This window comes from Eurosta solidaginis, chromosome 4 (genome assembly GCF_040869045.1).
Source record: "Eurosta solidaginis isolate ZX-2024a chromosome 4, ASM4086904v1, whole genome shotgun sequence".
Classification (NCBI taxonomy): Eukaryota; Metazoa; Arthropoda; class Insecta; order Diptera; family Tephritidae; genus Eurosta; species Eurosta solidaginis.
Genome location: NC_090322.1, coordinates 150,355,388 through 150,371,753, shown reverse-complemented (window position 1 = coordinate 150,371,753; position 16,366 = coordinate 150,355,388). Strand labels below are relative to the sequence as shown.

General features: G+C 38.9%; 1 protein-coding gene across 2 annotated transcripts in view; it reads left to right on the top strand.

Moving 5' to 3' along the window:
- The first annotated feature begins 1,630 nt into the window (after positions 1-1,630).
- Positions 1,631-16,366, top strand: part of LOC137250499 (non-canonical poly(A) RNA polymerase protein Trf4-1-like) — a 40,864-nt gene continuing 26,128 nt past the window's right edge. For both annotated transcript variants that reach the window (XM_067783400.1, XM_067783399.1), the window contains exon 1: positions 1,631-2,243. The gene's annotated coding sequence lies outside the window, so the exon portion shown is untranslated. The remainder of the gene's footprint in view (positions 2,244-16,366) is intronic.

Here is a 16,366-nt window from a genome sequence, read left to right as displayed (position 1 = left end):
GAGAAATAAAAAGACGCGTTTTGTCCTGTTATCAATAGTCCAAAGGCGAAAAAGTATTCGAATTATTGGATGAGGTGCTGTGAAGCATTGGAGGGCACAATAGACCAATGGTCGCAGTGCGATCCTCAATTAATTATCTATCTACCTATCACGAACCGCGACTATGAAAGCGAAAACAATGAGTCAGAAACAAAGGAAGAGAACAAATTTGACAATTACTTTTGGGTAGTTGACGAATAACGTAAAGCTCAACGATATACGAAAATCTTCAGGGTACCATTAGCAGACGCACGTATCGTTCATTGGGCGTCTCCCATTATGCATTTTTAATTGCATTAGAGCATTTTTCACATTACTTTTACAAATGACGCGCGATGATTTATCATTTTGAAGGAGTTTTAATTACGCACCATTGCTGATAATCATTTCTGTGGCAATTTGACAAAACAGCCTATTTGGAGTCAGAATTTAAATTAAATTTTGGCCTTTCTCCCAATATTATTCATTCTCCCAATATTAATTATTCATAACCCTAGCACCAAAGGGCTGCTACAAAATGATGTGTTGCGGATAGTTTTTGAGTTATAGTTCAATTTGTCGTCGTTACCTAACTCGAAATGGGTTGTTTTGTCAAATTGCCATAGATTTGACCGTCAGTACAGATTATATGATTAAAGCGGATACACTATTCTTCCATACCAAAAATTCTAACGAGAATTACATATCTGCCTTATATTCATAATGGCATGTACCGTATGTTCTTTTGTTCTGCAGCAGGTGTCCTAAATTCCCCGTTTGAGGTGATCCTGGGTTTTTAATGTAGTAGGTGGGTATATGCGGATAAGTGTGTGCGAGCAAAACAACATATAGCACACCTATGTAGATAAGGGAGCTAACACACCTCCTAGCTCCCTAATTCAATACCTACCAAACTATACTCGACTTACTAATGCCTTCATTAATATGTTTATCGTTATGAACATTGCGATTTTTTGAGTTCATAGCTCTTTTGGCCTAGGTGGTCTGTGATATATCAATTCGAGTATCAATGTTTACATTAGTAATAACATAAATACAGTTTAAAAAAACTAAACAACACGCCGTAACACAGAGGTTCGTGTCTCCGCTATTAAGCACAACTCGGTTTGTAGAGAGTTATTTAACGGGTTGGATTTTATATAAGGTGCCACGATTTTCAAACTTTTGTTGATTTGTAGGGGTAGAGGGGGTCCTAAAAATCACAAAATTATCATCCGCAACTCTAGGAAACTCTTAGTTTATGAAATATAAGCTTTTTAATTTCCAAATTTAGTAAAATTTCAACTTAAGTCCTGCACTTAAAATTCGGGTCGCACATGTCGATAGCGGTATCAAAAGACGCGTATTTGCGACGAGATTCAGAATCCGAAAGCAGAAACTATACTTTTTTTATCTCTGGGTCTCTTTGCGCGCTTAGCCTAAAGGGTTACAAACATACAAGTGAAGCTAATATAAGCGTGTTAAAAATAACAGAGTTCTAGTAGGGTATCTACCCGGTAGTATTCTTGTAGGTTGAAGCAATATGGCGACATATCTGGCATCACTGTCAACCACTATTCAGCTTTGTGGACTGTAGAATGATGGACAAAAATTCATTCGAAGCGTGGTTGAAAATTTGTCGACTCGTACTCGTTCTTGCAAATTCTTTCAAGACGAATAAAAAGTACAGAAGTACTTAAAATCCTTTTGGATATAATAAACGTGAAGTGAAATAATGGCTTTCTATTGTTTTATAAAAAAGAAAAGTGTAATATAATTGCAAAGTGAAGGAAATTAAAAATTCTTCAACGCCGAGCTATCTGCTTGTGTGTGTGTGTGTCGCTTCATACAAGAACGTGAAGAAAGGCGATCCGCTGGCAGCTAACAGTAAAAAAACAACTTCACCACGATTCAGAAATATTCAACACTCCCGCTCACTTCACGTTCCACTCGTAAGAAAGCGACGAAAAATGATTATCCACAAAAAATAATTTCGCTGCTTTCGTCCACACGCATTCACTCGCAACGAGTGAATTTTTTCGACTATTTTTCCTATACAAGAATACTGCTGGCAGCAATGAATTAAGTGAAGTTTAGAAAAAGCAATATTTTTTGTGCAATTAAGGTGAAATATCATCAAGGCGAAATAAACTTAAAGGATCTACAAATATAGAAATGGTGCTGCATAAGGAAAAAAATATGAGTATCGTGTGAAAAGCAGAAAGGTAAAACTACGAAATTTGTATGTATATATCTACATCTACCATGAGAAAAATAGCATTAATATATCTGTAATTATATATGCCATTTGCGAGGTGTTAATAAATAACAAAACTATATGATTCTGTGATGATTGCCAACTAGACATATAAAAAGTTTATCAACTTATTTGCCTAATAAAGTATTATATGCGTCCTCTATATGAAGACGTACGATTTTTTTTGTTGGTGCGGTGGATTTTAGGTGTCGCCATATTGCGTTTAAATGGCATTGCGTTTATCATTTTTTACTTTTTCGCATGATATTCGCTCGTCTATTTTTTATTCATATTTATTTAACTTTCCACGTTAGATTAAACAAAAAGAACTTGCTAAAAGTGTGTAAGCTAAAAGAATTTGTTAATCGAAAAGAGGATTGAACCTAATACATAGATCTAAATTGCAGTTCCGAATAGAAATGCATTAACTGATTTAGCGGCAATAAACTAGCATAAAATGCTAGTTTATATATTAGTTGCTATTCAATTACAAGGACGACGACTTTGTGTGTTTTACCCGTGACAAAATTAAGCGATAGTAATGTGGTTTAATCATAAAATAACATTCTATCGCTCTAGATTATATACCCTGTACAAATGGCTAAAAATAACGATCTTTTGTTATATAGAATCAATGATTTTAAAAAGAAAACTATTGAGATTATTAATAAATAACGCAAACGTGAACACATCACATTTAAGTGCAATTATATTTGAGGTTATGGTCAACAACAACAACAACAGGTTATGGTCAGTTTGCAACCACCACTTGTTTGCAGTCATTAAATTTAGCCTTCCCTCTTTCTACTGCAGTAAAATTCGCCCTTTTATTTAACTGTACGTTGTTGTTAATTTTAGAATACATAACATATACCTAAGCTCTACCTTTTTTTTTACTGCTTTAGTTCAAATGTACAATAGTTTTACGCCGCTACACTACCACCTAAATTATGTGGGTGTTTTTACTCTCTTTTTTAGTTTAGTTGCCGAAAATCTTCATTGACTTCATCGTCATATGTAATTATATACTATACGATCACTAATGCTAATTTCGATAGCTTGCCACTATCGGTGATAACAGACAATCCATACGTATCATTCCTTGTATTAGGGACAACGACCATCTCCCAAGGTTTTGGGGAGGTTTAACGATGTCAATGGTCCTTTGCCAGATATACACACCTGCTCAAAATAATAGTTACACAGCAGTCCTTCAATTTCAAGACAAGATGAATCCAGTTTATTAAATCAATATTATGAAAATAAAACACAATTTTATCCTTGTCCTATGTATTAATGAAAATAAGTAAACTTCACATTAAAGTAACGAAAAACATATTAGTTATTATTTAAAAACATTATTTGGCCGAAATTAACCTGCTCATAAAAATAGGTACAATTTTGATGAGATAGTAAGTATAAAAAAAATATATATGGAACAAAACTTTTCTTTTACACATTTAACATTGCTTAGTTAATAACCAGTATATCCACCTTGATTCTGAACTACTTTACCCATTCTTTTGACCATATTGATTAAAGTCTGGCAGGTTTCTACGGGTATATCAAACCAAGTTTTTTGAACACATTCCCATAACTAGTTTTTGTTGGAGAAAGTTTGACCTGCCAATTTCTTTCATAAATCTGCCCACAGGTTTTCAATCGGATTTAAGTTCGGGGATTGACTAGGCCACTTCAAAACTCTAAGATTATGGCCCGCAAAGGATTTCTTTTAAGACATCAAAGGTGATAGCAGCAGAAATATACAACGTAGTTAGTGCACAAACGGTTAGCAGCCGCTTACACAAGGCTAATCTACCCGGAAGAATAGCCAGAAAAGTTCCACTAATGCGAGGGGAAAAATTTAAAAACAAGGTTAACATTTGCAAAGGAGCTTTTGGATTGGTCAGGACGTGAAGGATCGAAAAAGTGGGTATATTTCTACACTGGATCGACGAAACAAAAATAAATTTGTTTGGAAATGATGCGGAAGGAAATGTACGTCGCCCAAAAGGAAACGAGTTCCGCTTCCGTTTGACAAAAAAAACTCAAGCATAGAGGTGGAAGTGTTATGGTATGGGGGTGTTTTTCTTGGTATGGGGTAGGTCCTATATGCAGAACAACCAATAAAACGACAGCTGTGGATTACAAGGACATACTAGAAAATGTCATGCTACCCTATGCTGAGGAAAACATGCCATTACGCTGGGTGTGTGAGGAAGACAACGACCCAAAACATGCATCTAAGCTGGTCAAGAAATCCTTTGAGGACCATGATGTTAATGTTTTGAAGTTTCCTAGTTAATCCCCGGACTTAAATCTGATTGAAAACCTGTGGGGAGATTTAAAAAAGAAATTGGCAGGTCAAACTTTCTCCAACAAAACCCAGTTATGGGAATGTGTTCAAAAAACTTGGTTTGATATACCCGTAGAAACCTGCCAGACTTTAATCAATAATATGGTAAAAATAATGGGTAAAGTAGTTCAGAATGAAGGCGGATATGCTGGTTATTAACTAAGCAATGTTAAATGTGTAAAAGAAAAGTTTTGTTCCATATATTTTTTTTATACTTACTATCTCATCAAAATTGTACCTATTTTTATGAGCAGGTTAATTTCGGCAAAATAATGTTTTTAAATAATAACTAATATGTTTTTCGTTACTTTAATGTAAAGTTTACTTATTTTCATTAATAAATAGGACAAGGATAAAATTGTGTTTTATTTTCATAATATTGATTTAATAAAATGGATTTTTCCTGTTTTGAAATTGAAGGACTGCTGTGTACCTATTATTATGAGCAGGTGTGTATATGCGGTAAGTTCCGTCCACCGTGGTGTGGTGGTAGCGTGCTCCGCCTACCACACCGTATGCCCTGGGTTTACACCCTGGGCAAAGCAACATAAAAATTTTAGAAATAAGGTTTTTCAATTAGAAGAAAATTTTTCTAAGCGGGGTCGCCCCTCGGCAGTGTTTGGCAAGCACTCCGGGTGATTTCTGCCATGAAAAGCTCTCTGTGAAAACTCATCTGCCTTGCAGATGCCGCTCGGAGTCGGTATAAAACATGTAGGTCCCGTCCGGCCAATTTGTAGGGAAAATCAAGAGGAGCACGACGCAAATTGGAGAGAAGCTCGGCTTTAGATCTCTTCGGAGGTTATCGCGCCTTACATTTATTTTTAAGTTCCGGTTACAAGCACCATAAAGGTACAAACCCCATCCCTTCAGGAACGATTTAACATGCCCACATTGGACTATCCAAGCTATCTCGCCCACGCCCTAGACTGGAAAAAAAGTAGGATTCATCACGCGTGAATTATAACTTTTGTTCGTTTCAATACGAATAAGAGTTATATGACACCGATAAACGCCGCCGCCGCTTTTTGACAATTTGGTGCCGATGCCAGGGCGGCGTTCGGCATATTTCAATATTTTATCTTATTTTTGACTGTGCATAATAATAATGATATACATCCGATGTCATGACTCGTACTACTGCCAGTATAAGGAAACTGTAATATAATTTTTCAAATCGGATAAAAGTTATTTTCTAAAGACAACCGATGTTAGGTATGCATATCAAACCTGCATTCTAGACGTTTGAAAAAATTATAAATTATAAGATGTTTGTATTTGTACTTTATTTGAAAATTTTGTTCCTAGCACAACAATTTTGACACATTATTTAACAGTGCTAGTCATGAGTTTACATTTTGTTGGAATTTGTTGTAGCAAGAAACAAAACAAGTGGAGAAACCTGTGTTGCAGATACATAAATAAATAAATAAATAAATACCATTAACATCGATAACACCCCCAAACTCTTGGGAGTGTCTTTACTACAACAACACTTTCAATTGTTCGGCGGTGTAAGCCATACAAATATCGAATAAAATCGATATTAAAGACTATCGATATTTTGGGTGCACTATCGTCAACCTTTCTGCAGCGCTTTGCGAGTCTCGTGAGTTGATCGCGTTGTCTACCAAACAACACTACTCCAATCACACAGCTAATTAAAAGATTTACTACGTCATACCTTGACGTAATATTATTAATACATATATTGCTAATTGATTTATCCTTATTTATGTATTCTACTTTATACTTTTATATCATCGTGAAATTATGTGCCATTATGTATTTAAATTATATCGAATATATACAGGCCAAACCACATTGAGCTTAGTACTACTGGAGTAGTTTGGATGGTCAAAAGTTACGATTTCTAATCGGAATCAGTAAAAACAAAAGTAATACACTTCTGCGGCTTGTCTTCTTTCAACTTAATAAACATGTTGAGATCATCTATTTTGATCATCTATTCATTCGCCTCCCACAAAGTATCTCACAAAAATACTTCTCGCTTCCCAAGGCAGTCGGTTCTATGTACCGGAGCGACTCGGGATTTTTCCCGACCAAGGACTGTCATTTCAGTGTGACCCCATTTAATTTGTTTCGTCCCTCCCACAAATTGTCATCCTCCCAGCAGCTCCTTGCAGCAGGACTGCTACATATTCTCTTACTCCGGGAAGGTATCGAACCCAATCCGGGTCCGTCTCCTGGCCCCGGTCCTGAGAAATGGTTTTGCTGCATTTGCCAGAAAACAATCTTTTTAGGACGGTCATACTCTGTTCAGTGTGTCTCGTGCAAGGGATGGTTGCATCGGACAGGTTGTTCTGGGCTTGATCCCAAAACCCGACGTCCACAAATAAAAAAACTGCAGATACAACAAAACAAGGCAATGCGATTAATTTTAAAATGTTCGCTTAGAACACCAAAAACTACAATGCTAAATATGTTAAACTGGCTCAGTGTAAAACAGTCGATATATTATTTCACATTGAAATTTATACATCATATGAAATTAGGAATAACACCGAATTATCTCAACGGGAGAATACATTTTAATCATGAAATACATAACTATGGAACTAGAAGCAGCGGAAATATAAGACTGCCTAGAGTAAGAACGGAGTTCGCGAAGAAGACTTTAGAATATATAGGTTATAAAATGTACAATGAATTACCAAATGCGATAAAAGACTGTGAAAATATTAATAAGTTTAAAGCAAAATTATTTTTATACTGTAAGTCATTAAGCATGTAATGTATACAATTTATTTATATATATATATATTTTTTTTTTTACCTTGAACTAGGTCTTAAAGACCGTAAATAAATAAATTATTATTATATTGTGGCTCCTTGCTGCTCACGCCCAAGGGCGTCCCGTAGTCTACGCCTAAGCGTATCCCCACTACCTTCCAGCAGCTTCGCTGCTCAGCAAGCCACAACTAGTACCCGCTGCTGCTCGCGCCTCACGGCGCCAACAACTCAAACAGCTGATACCACTCATAACTACTACCTTCGTAGTAGAGCTGGTAGCATTGCTGAGCATCAGCCCCTGCCCCCGTCTTCTTCTCCCCCCCTCTTTTCTGGCAGCAATCGTGCAGGTCAGGGAAACAGACTCTTAGTCCCTGCCTCCGTTTGCACCGTCTGCCAGCACAGAATATATAGGTTTGCGACATCCGCTCAATGCAGCTCCTGCCTTGGGTGGTGCCACTTTCCTAGATGTTCTGGTCTCCGCGACGGCAACCCCTCGACGGGTTTCATCGCGCCATGTTGCCAGGTCGCAAACCCAAATCATCCGGGTACACTAATGCTTGCCCAAGGGCGCCCAGTCCCAAGGCCACAACAGCAATTGCGTCCTGGCCTTCCACAACCTAGGCGTAGTCACCCCTCACTTACCCCTAGAGTGGCGGCGTCACCCCTCATGCACTTCAGAATTCTGCAGTTCAACTGTAATGGACTAACTGGGAAGATTACGGAGATAGTCGATTTCATGAAGCGGCACAACATCCGCATTGCTGCGATTCAAGAGACTAAACTCACAGCAAGATCTGCATTGCAGACCTGCTCTGGTTATAATGTCCACAGGAAAGACCGCGAGAGCGGAAATGGAGGCGGCCTCGCGTTTATTATACACCACTCTGTGCAATATCATATATTTGATCCTGGCATCGACCGCAGTGACAATGTCTTAGAACGTCAAGGCCTATCTGTCCGGTCAGGCGATGCAAATCTAGAAATCATCAACATCTACATCCCTCCTGTCACCTGTTGCCCCAGTGGATACCGCCCTAATATCGAGGCTTTACTCACTGGCAACAATCGCATTATCTTAGGCGATTTCAATGCCCATCGCGACCTATGGCATTCAAACTTGCGGGCGGACAGTAGGGGTGAGATGTTGGCGGATCAAATAGACGAAACGACGTTCTGCACAATAAACGGAGACGCCCCCACACGTATGGTAGGAAGCTGTCATAGCTCGCCAGATATCTCAATCGTGAGCGCAGAACTCGTAAACTGCGTCAACTGGCAGCCGATGGTAACATTGGCATCCGACCACCTGCCCATACTTATTTCGTTCGAGCGTACCGCCGACTTCATCGTCACCGAAAAACGCACTTTCATAAACTTCAAAAAAGGAAAGTGGGAAGAATATAAATCTGCAACAGACAGCAGCTTTGCTGCCCTCCCTATCCCGACTGATGCCCGCCAAGGGGAGCGTGCCTTCCATAAGGTCATTGAATCCGCACATTTCATTCCCGCCGGGAGAATTCCCGAAATCCGGCCCCACTTCCCGGCGGAGGCCGTGAGCTTAGCGAGGGAACGCGACCTTATAAGACAGCTTGATCCAGGCGACCCCCAAATAAGGGATATAAACCAACGCATCAGATTGCTTGTGGACGAACACAAGCGGGCGAAATGGGAAGAGCACCTAAGAGGTTGTAACCTCTCTACCGGTGTAGGTAAACTTTGGTCCACCGTAAAGTCCCTATCGAATCCGAATAAGCACAAAGACAAAGTTTCCATCGCCTTTGGCGATAAGGTGCTGTCGGATGCGAAAAAATGCGCGAGCGCTTTCTGCCGACAATATATAATGCATCCTACGGTCGACAAAGATAGACGGAGAGCCAATAGACACGCACATAAACACAAACTCAGCGCGTCACCAATTACCATCACCGCTAGAGAGGTTGAGGACGCCATTGGTCGCGCTAAACCATCCAAAGCAGTGGGCCCAGACGGCATAGCCATGCCGATGCTTAAAAACCTAGGGAAAGAGGGTTTCAAATATTTAGCGCATGTCTTCAACCTGTCTCTTTCCACCTTTGTCATACCCGAGAAATGGAAAATGGCCAAGGTGGTCCCGCTACTAAAGCCTGGGAAACCAGCTAACGTAGGTGAGTCATATCGTCCGATATCTCTCCTATCGCCAGTGGCAAAGACGCTTGAAGCCATTTTGCTCCCTTATTTCTAAGCACATTTGCAGCTAGCCCCTCATCAGCATGGCTTCAGAAAACTCCATAGCACTACCTCCGCGCTAAATGTCATTAGCACCCAGATAAATTGCGGTTTGAATCAATATCCCCACCATAGAACAGTACTCGTAGCGTTAGACCTATCAAAAGCTTTTGATACGGTCAACCATGGCTCGTTACTGCAAGACCTGGAAGGGTCTACCCTTCCCCCATGTCTTAAAAGGTGGACCGCAAATTATCTGGGTGGTCGGCAGGCATCGGTGCAATTCAGAAACGAAACATCAAAACAAAGGAGAATTAAACAAGGGGTGCCACAGGGTGGTGTCCTGTCCCCGCTTTTGTTTAATTTCTACATATCTAAGCTACCTTCACCACCGGAAGGAGTCACAATCGTTTCCTACGCCGATGACTGCACAATAATGGCCACAGGCCCAGGCCCAAAGATCGATGAGCTATGCAATAAAATAAACGGCTATCTCCCTGATCTCTCCAGTTTTTTCGCCTCGCGAAACCTGGCATTGTCACCAACTAAATCTTCCGCGACCTTATTTACAACATGGACGCCCCAAATGTCGACCATATTGAACATCCACGTCGATGGCACTACGCTACCGACTGTCCTACAACCCAAAATCTTGGGTGTGACGTTTGATCAGGATCTACATTTTGGTGCGCACGCAACCGCAATTGTTCCAAGAATTCAGAGCCGTAATAAAATCCTCAAATCCCTTGCTGGCAGTACCTGGGGAAAAGATAAAGAAACGCTCTTGACCACATACAAAGCAATTAGCCAGCCGATTACGTGCTACGCGTCACCCATATGGTCGCCAAGCCTAAAAACCACCCACTGGAAGAAACTACAGGCCTGCCAAAATACTGCTCTCAGAATCGCCACGGGCTGTCTTCTTATGTCCCCAGAACACCATCTGCATAATGAGGCGAGAATACTCCCCATCAGGGAGAGAAATGAGATGCTGACCAAACAGTTTCTGTTGAATACCCAGAAACCTGGGCATCCCAACAGACATCTGATTGACGAACCAGCACCGCCTAGGGGCTTAAGGAGTCATCTCCGTAAGCATTTTGAGGAAATACGGCACCTGAGAACCCAGCCGTATGAAGCGGAAAAACACAAGCAGGTCCTTGGTGAACTCCATAGACAGCCGTCGGACCTTTATGTCGGGAATTGCCCGGTGAATCCAGTACTTGAAGAAAAATATCCAGAACTCGCAGAAGAGGAACGCATACTCCCCAGGGAAACGCGTGTCACTCTTGCTCAACTTCGTTCTGGATACTGTTACAGGTTAAACTCTTACCTATCCAGAATCAACCCCGACATACAAAATGTATGCCCTGCTTGCAATGTGTCCCCACATGACACCAACCATCTCTTTAATTGTAATGTGGAACCAACGCCTCTAACACCCCTTTCCTTATGGTCCACCCCTGTTGAAACGGCAAGTTTCCTTGGACTCCCGTTAGAGGATATTGATGACAATTTGTGATCGGTCGCGGCTATTAGGTGGGGCGAGCATTGCTACAACAACAACAACAACAACTAAGATATACTTTTTACACTCAGGATATATACATACATACATACATGTGTATATTTATTTAAATCCTGCTAAACCCCTCATGTGATGTGTGTGAGCTTTCGTTTTCAGCAGTGATAGCGTAACACCCCGCATGATTTTCATATTCCATTAATTGCATTCCGTTTTTAAGGAACTTCGTTCAATTAAAACAGTAAATGAAGGAATAATTGCACCCAAAGACAAAGTTGGGAATTCATCTACAGTTAGTGGCAATAACAATAATGACGAGTTAGATGTTTTTGTACCATACAAGTGGATTCATATATCTTCCTTTAAGCCATCTGTAGCAGAGGAGAAAAAGGTCAAATACTCTCTGAGCACATCAAAATCGTTGATTCTGCTTTAGCTTGTTTTAAGTTGGTGAGCTGACATTAGCTCCTTGGTCAGGGTTTCTTTTAATGCGTGCTGTCAGCTGATAATAACAAGCTCTTCGACGCTGCTCTGTGGCTCTCTAACGTCGCTGTAAAGCCTTTTGGTTTATTTTTTTTTCCAAAAAGGGAGAAAACCCAATAGTGTCGTAGGGTTACCTAGAACTATATATATTAACATTCATGACATCCAAAACTGTGTTTCGGGTGCATCTCTGAGACTCTACTTTCAAAATGTTGGCGGCATGCGCACCAAGTCTAAATAATTTTTTATCTACGGCTCGTTTGGACTGCGACGTATATGTCATCGTTGAAACGTGGCTCAACGAATACTTCATGAAAAGTACTTTGACCCTCAGTTATTCTCAACTTTCCGTAAAGACAGAGGCTTCCTGAATACCGGTCAAAAGAAAGGTGGTGGAGTTTTAATTGCAGTTAGCAGAAGCCTGAGGTCTTCAAAGTTTCAACTACATCATCATGATACCTTGCTCGATCAGTTGTGTGTCTGTATTTCCAGTTCGTCTGGATCTACTTTCATCTGTGCTCGTACATACCGCCGATTGCTTATACAATGCTCATGTGGAGAACATCGTAATTTTATACGGAACTCATACTGGTGTCAACTTTTGTATACTTGGAGATTTCAATCTGCCAGATATTGTATGGTCAGACTTTCAAAATAATGACATTTAAACACCTACCAATGTTACGTGTTATTATGAAATTAGCCTTATAGATAATATCTTAAGTTGTAATCTGGTTCAAATCAATAATTATTATTCTCTCGAGGTTACTTGATCTTATATTTGTCGACGAGAATGTAATATATCATCGCCCGACAGAAAATTGATGGGGCACAACGTGCTTTCAGCGTAATTCGGGACAGGATTGGAAACATGTTCTTTCCAACCTTCCAACAAACATTACTCATCACTGAGATACCAATCATAATAAAATAAAATAAGGCCAAACAAAAGTTGGAACAGGGGGGGAGGGGGCAGAAACAGGTCCTTTTCAACCTCCCATTACATGGGTAGCTGTGCTGCTCGGAATCTTTTTGCATTCCCACAGCGTCATAAATGAAAATATATGTTCAAAATTGTGTTGCCTTATGCTGGGAGCACTGCAGGATTGGAAACGCGTCCTTTCCCACCTCCCTTAAAAGGTAACTCGTCCGTTGGGCATGCTAATAAATATGCTGATCGGAATCACATGGCATTCCGAAAGCATATTCAATAGATCTAAGTAATTTTAATAATGAATTGTAATTAGTAATTTAAGTTTTAGGCCTAAACAGCGAATTACTATTACTTTTAAACAAACAATGCCAAAACTCGTGCTCGCGCATCCATTTCGCACGAAAACTAACAAAAACTGTACAGAACCGTGACGAAAATCGTACGACTACCGAGCGTAACATGAATAAATTGGCGATGCCCCTTTTTATATCTATTTTGCAACAAAAAAAAAAAAAACACAATACGTTCAGAAACTAGAATTTTTGATTCTAATTTCAGATCGTGTAATGTATTGAAAAAGTTGATTCTAATTTCTGGACATATTAATTACTAAAGGTTCTAATTTGTGATCGACTACTGTATGTACATTTTTCCAAAATAGTACGGATTTCTTAAAATATCCCCCAGCGGGTTAGGGGATCAGAATATACCCGCGGTAGGTATGCCTGTCGTAAGAGGCGACTAAAATACCAGATTCAAGGGGCTGTGTAGCGCAACCCTTCAGGTTGCCAGCGCAATATATAGCTTCTCCAAACCCAATTGTCAACCTCACCTATCCGCGGCGAATCCTGTTTCACTAACAGACGAGGCTCTGGCGACCCCACGCTCCTCATGGAACTTGGGGGTAGGGAGGGAGGGAATGGCCTGAAGGTTTAATGTGGCCACATAAATCGTTCCCGAGATGGTCGGGCTAGCACCTTAATGATGCTATGGTACCGGAGCGTACCGGATTTGTATCCGGCAAAGGACCATCACATCGATAACACTCCCCAAAGCCTTCGGGGAGCAACCTTATCGCTACATCAACAACAACAACATTTCTTAAAATATGGATCAAGGCGAATCCATACTAGGTGGTGACAAAGCGAATTCAAACAATTCGCCGTGCCGAAAAATGTCAAATCATAAGAAAATTTTCATTGATTTCGATTAACTGACATTGGAGTACAAGGCGTTGTATTGAAAATAATCAAGAAGAAGCAATCAGCTCTTGGGATAACAACACCTGGTACTGAAAACGCCTTGATATGGATCAACACATTAGCAGTTGACGCGAATAACGCAAGGCGAATCCATTCAAATGATTTCGCTTTGAAATAACGTTGACAGCCCTCTTTTTTTTATACCTTTCATGAACATGAAATCGTATATTAACTTTGGTCCGATGTTTATAACGTTGAGAAATGTAGAAGATAGACTCACCATTAAGTATACCGAATTGATCAGGGCGACGAACTGCGTTGAATAGCCATGTCCGTCTGTCTGTCTGTTTGAACGCAAACTATTCCCTCAAATTTTGAGATATCTCAATGAAATTTGGCACAAGGATGTATTTTTGTATTGTATTAGACATTTGTCGGATCCGGTAGGATCGGACCACTATAACATATATCTCCCATACAACCGATCGTTCAGATAAGACGATTTTGGTCATTATTCCTGCCGCAATTTAGAAAGTATAAATCAAACTCGGTGATATATATTCTAATATATCATAGAAGATATCCGGAAAAAATCACTTTGATCGGAGCTATATATAGTATATATCCCATACAACCGATCGTTCAGATAGAAAGATTTTTGGCCATTTCTCCCTTAGTTTCCAATATAAAAACGTGAAACTTGGTGATATATGTTCTAATATATGATGATTAGATTAGATTATTTATTTATTACGGCCAGAAGCCTAATTCGTAAATTTGAAAATATTACAGTTTTTTATCTTATAGCTAAGGTTTTACAATATTCATATAATTTTGTTTTAAATACTGTTATTTGGTTGCAACTTTTTATATCCATAGGCAGTTCATTGTAACTTTTCAGACCCTTGTAGAAAATGTTCTGTTGATCAATTTAGGTTCTAAAAAACGGCAATTTGAAATTATGTTTGCTCCTCGTATTTATGTTGTGAGTTTGCTCAACTAATGCTATATTTTTATTTAAATACTCAGGTACATTTCCATGTTTAATATTAAATATGAATTTCATGGAGTGGAAAAAAATCTTTTGTTTCACACTTAACCAGTCTAAAGTCTTCAACATGTCAGCCGTTCGTGTATCTCTAGGTTTCTGAAGAATAAATCTCATGCATCTATTTTGAAGCTTTTGGAGCTTGTCTACTTCTTTATCCGATATTATGAATAGAATGGACGGGCAGTACACGAAGTGCGGTTCTATAACTGATTTATATAAGATTATTTTGTACTTTTTCTGAATGAATTTCGTTGTTCTCTGCATCACTCCTATTTTATTAGCAGCTTTTTTAATTGTATAATTTATATGATCTTCAAATTTGAGTTTATTATCAATTATTATTCCTAAGTATTTTATACTGTTAACTCTTTGTATGATTTCATCATTTATTTTTAGCTCGGCTATATCCTCCTCATTGATATTCCTCCTTGTTATTATCATATATTTAGTTTTATTTATGTTTAGTTTCAGTCTATTACCACACAACCATTTATACAAGTTATTTATTTCATGTTGCATTTTGTCGAGTGCAGTATTAATATTATTTTCACTTATCATAATTAATGCATCATCCGCAAAAAGTCTAATTTCACAACCTTCGATAGCATTGACTATGTCATTTATGTATATAAGAAATAATATAGGTGCCAATACTGAGCCTTGAGGTAACCCTATGGGTACCTCTAATTCATCCGACGTCACAGCATTTATAACTGTTTTCTGCTTTCTCTGCTTCAAATAGTTGCGGAACCATTTAAGTTCAATATCAGTTATGCCAATCCGCTGCATTTTTTTTATTAATATCTCTCTATCCACCGTTTCAAAAGCTCTTTTGAGGTCAAGGAAAACTGAAACCACTACTTTTTTGTTGTTTAGCTCTTCTTTCCAATCAGATATCACCAAGTTCAGCGCTGTCTCACAGGAGTGTTTTTTCCTAAATCCTGACTGTTGGTAGACTAATATATTATTTACTTCAAGATGATTCACCAACTGATTCTTAACAACGACTTCGAGAATTTTAGCATCACTTGGCAGGGTATTTATGGGTCTAAGTTCTTCAGGTTGCATTGTCTTTTTAACTTTTTCCACAGGTATTATTGTTGACGTTTTCCACATTTCAGGTACTACACCATCTTCTAAGCTGTTATTAATTATTTGAGCATAGAAATATCCGGTATACGATATACAATCTTTTAGTACACCTTCGGATAGCAGTTTTCTTCCACCTATTTTATATTTAAAGTCTGTTAAGATATTAATAACATCATCGGTGGTAATTTCAGCAAACTTTAATTTTGAATGGACTTGTGTATCCTCTAGTGCTACTTGACAGGTTTCGATGTTATTATTAATTTCAATCACACTGTTTACAAAAAATCTATTTAGACCATTCGCCAGATCGGTTTCGTTTTCAACCAGTATGCCATCCAGTATCAACTTTTTTATCCCTTCGTTATCTTTAGTTTGGTTAACCGTTTGTTTGAGATATTTCCACATTTCTTTAGCATTATATTCATTCAAAATGATTTTATTCTCCATATACTTTATTTTTTTCAATTTGACTAATTTTTTGTAAGACCTATT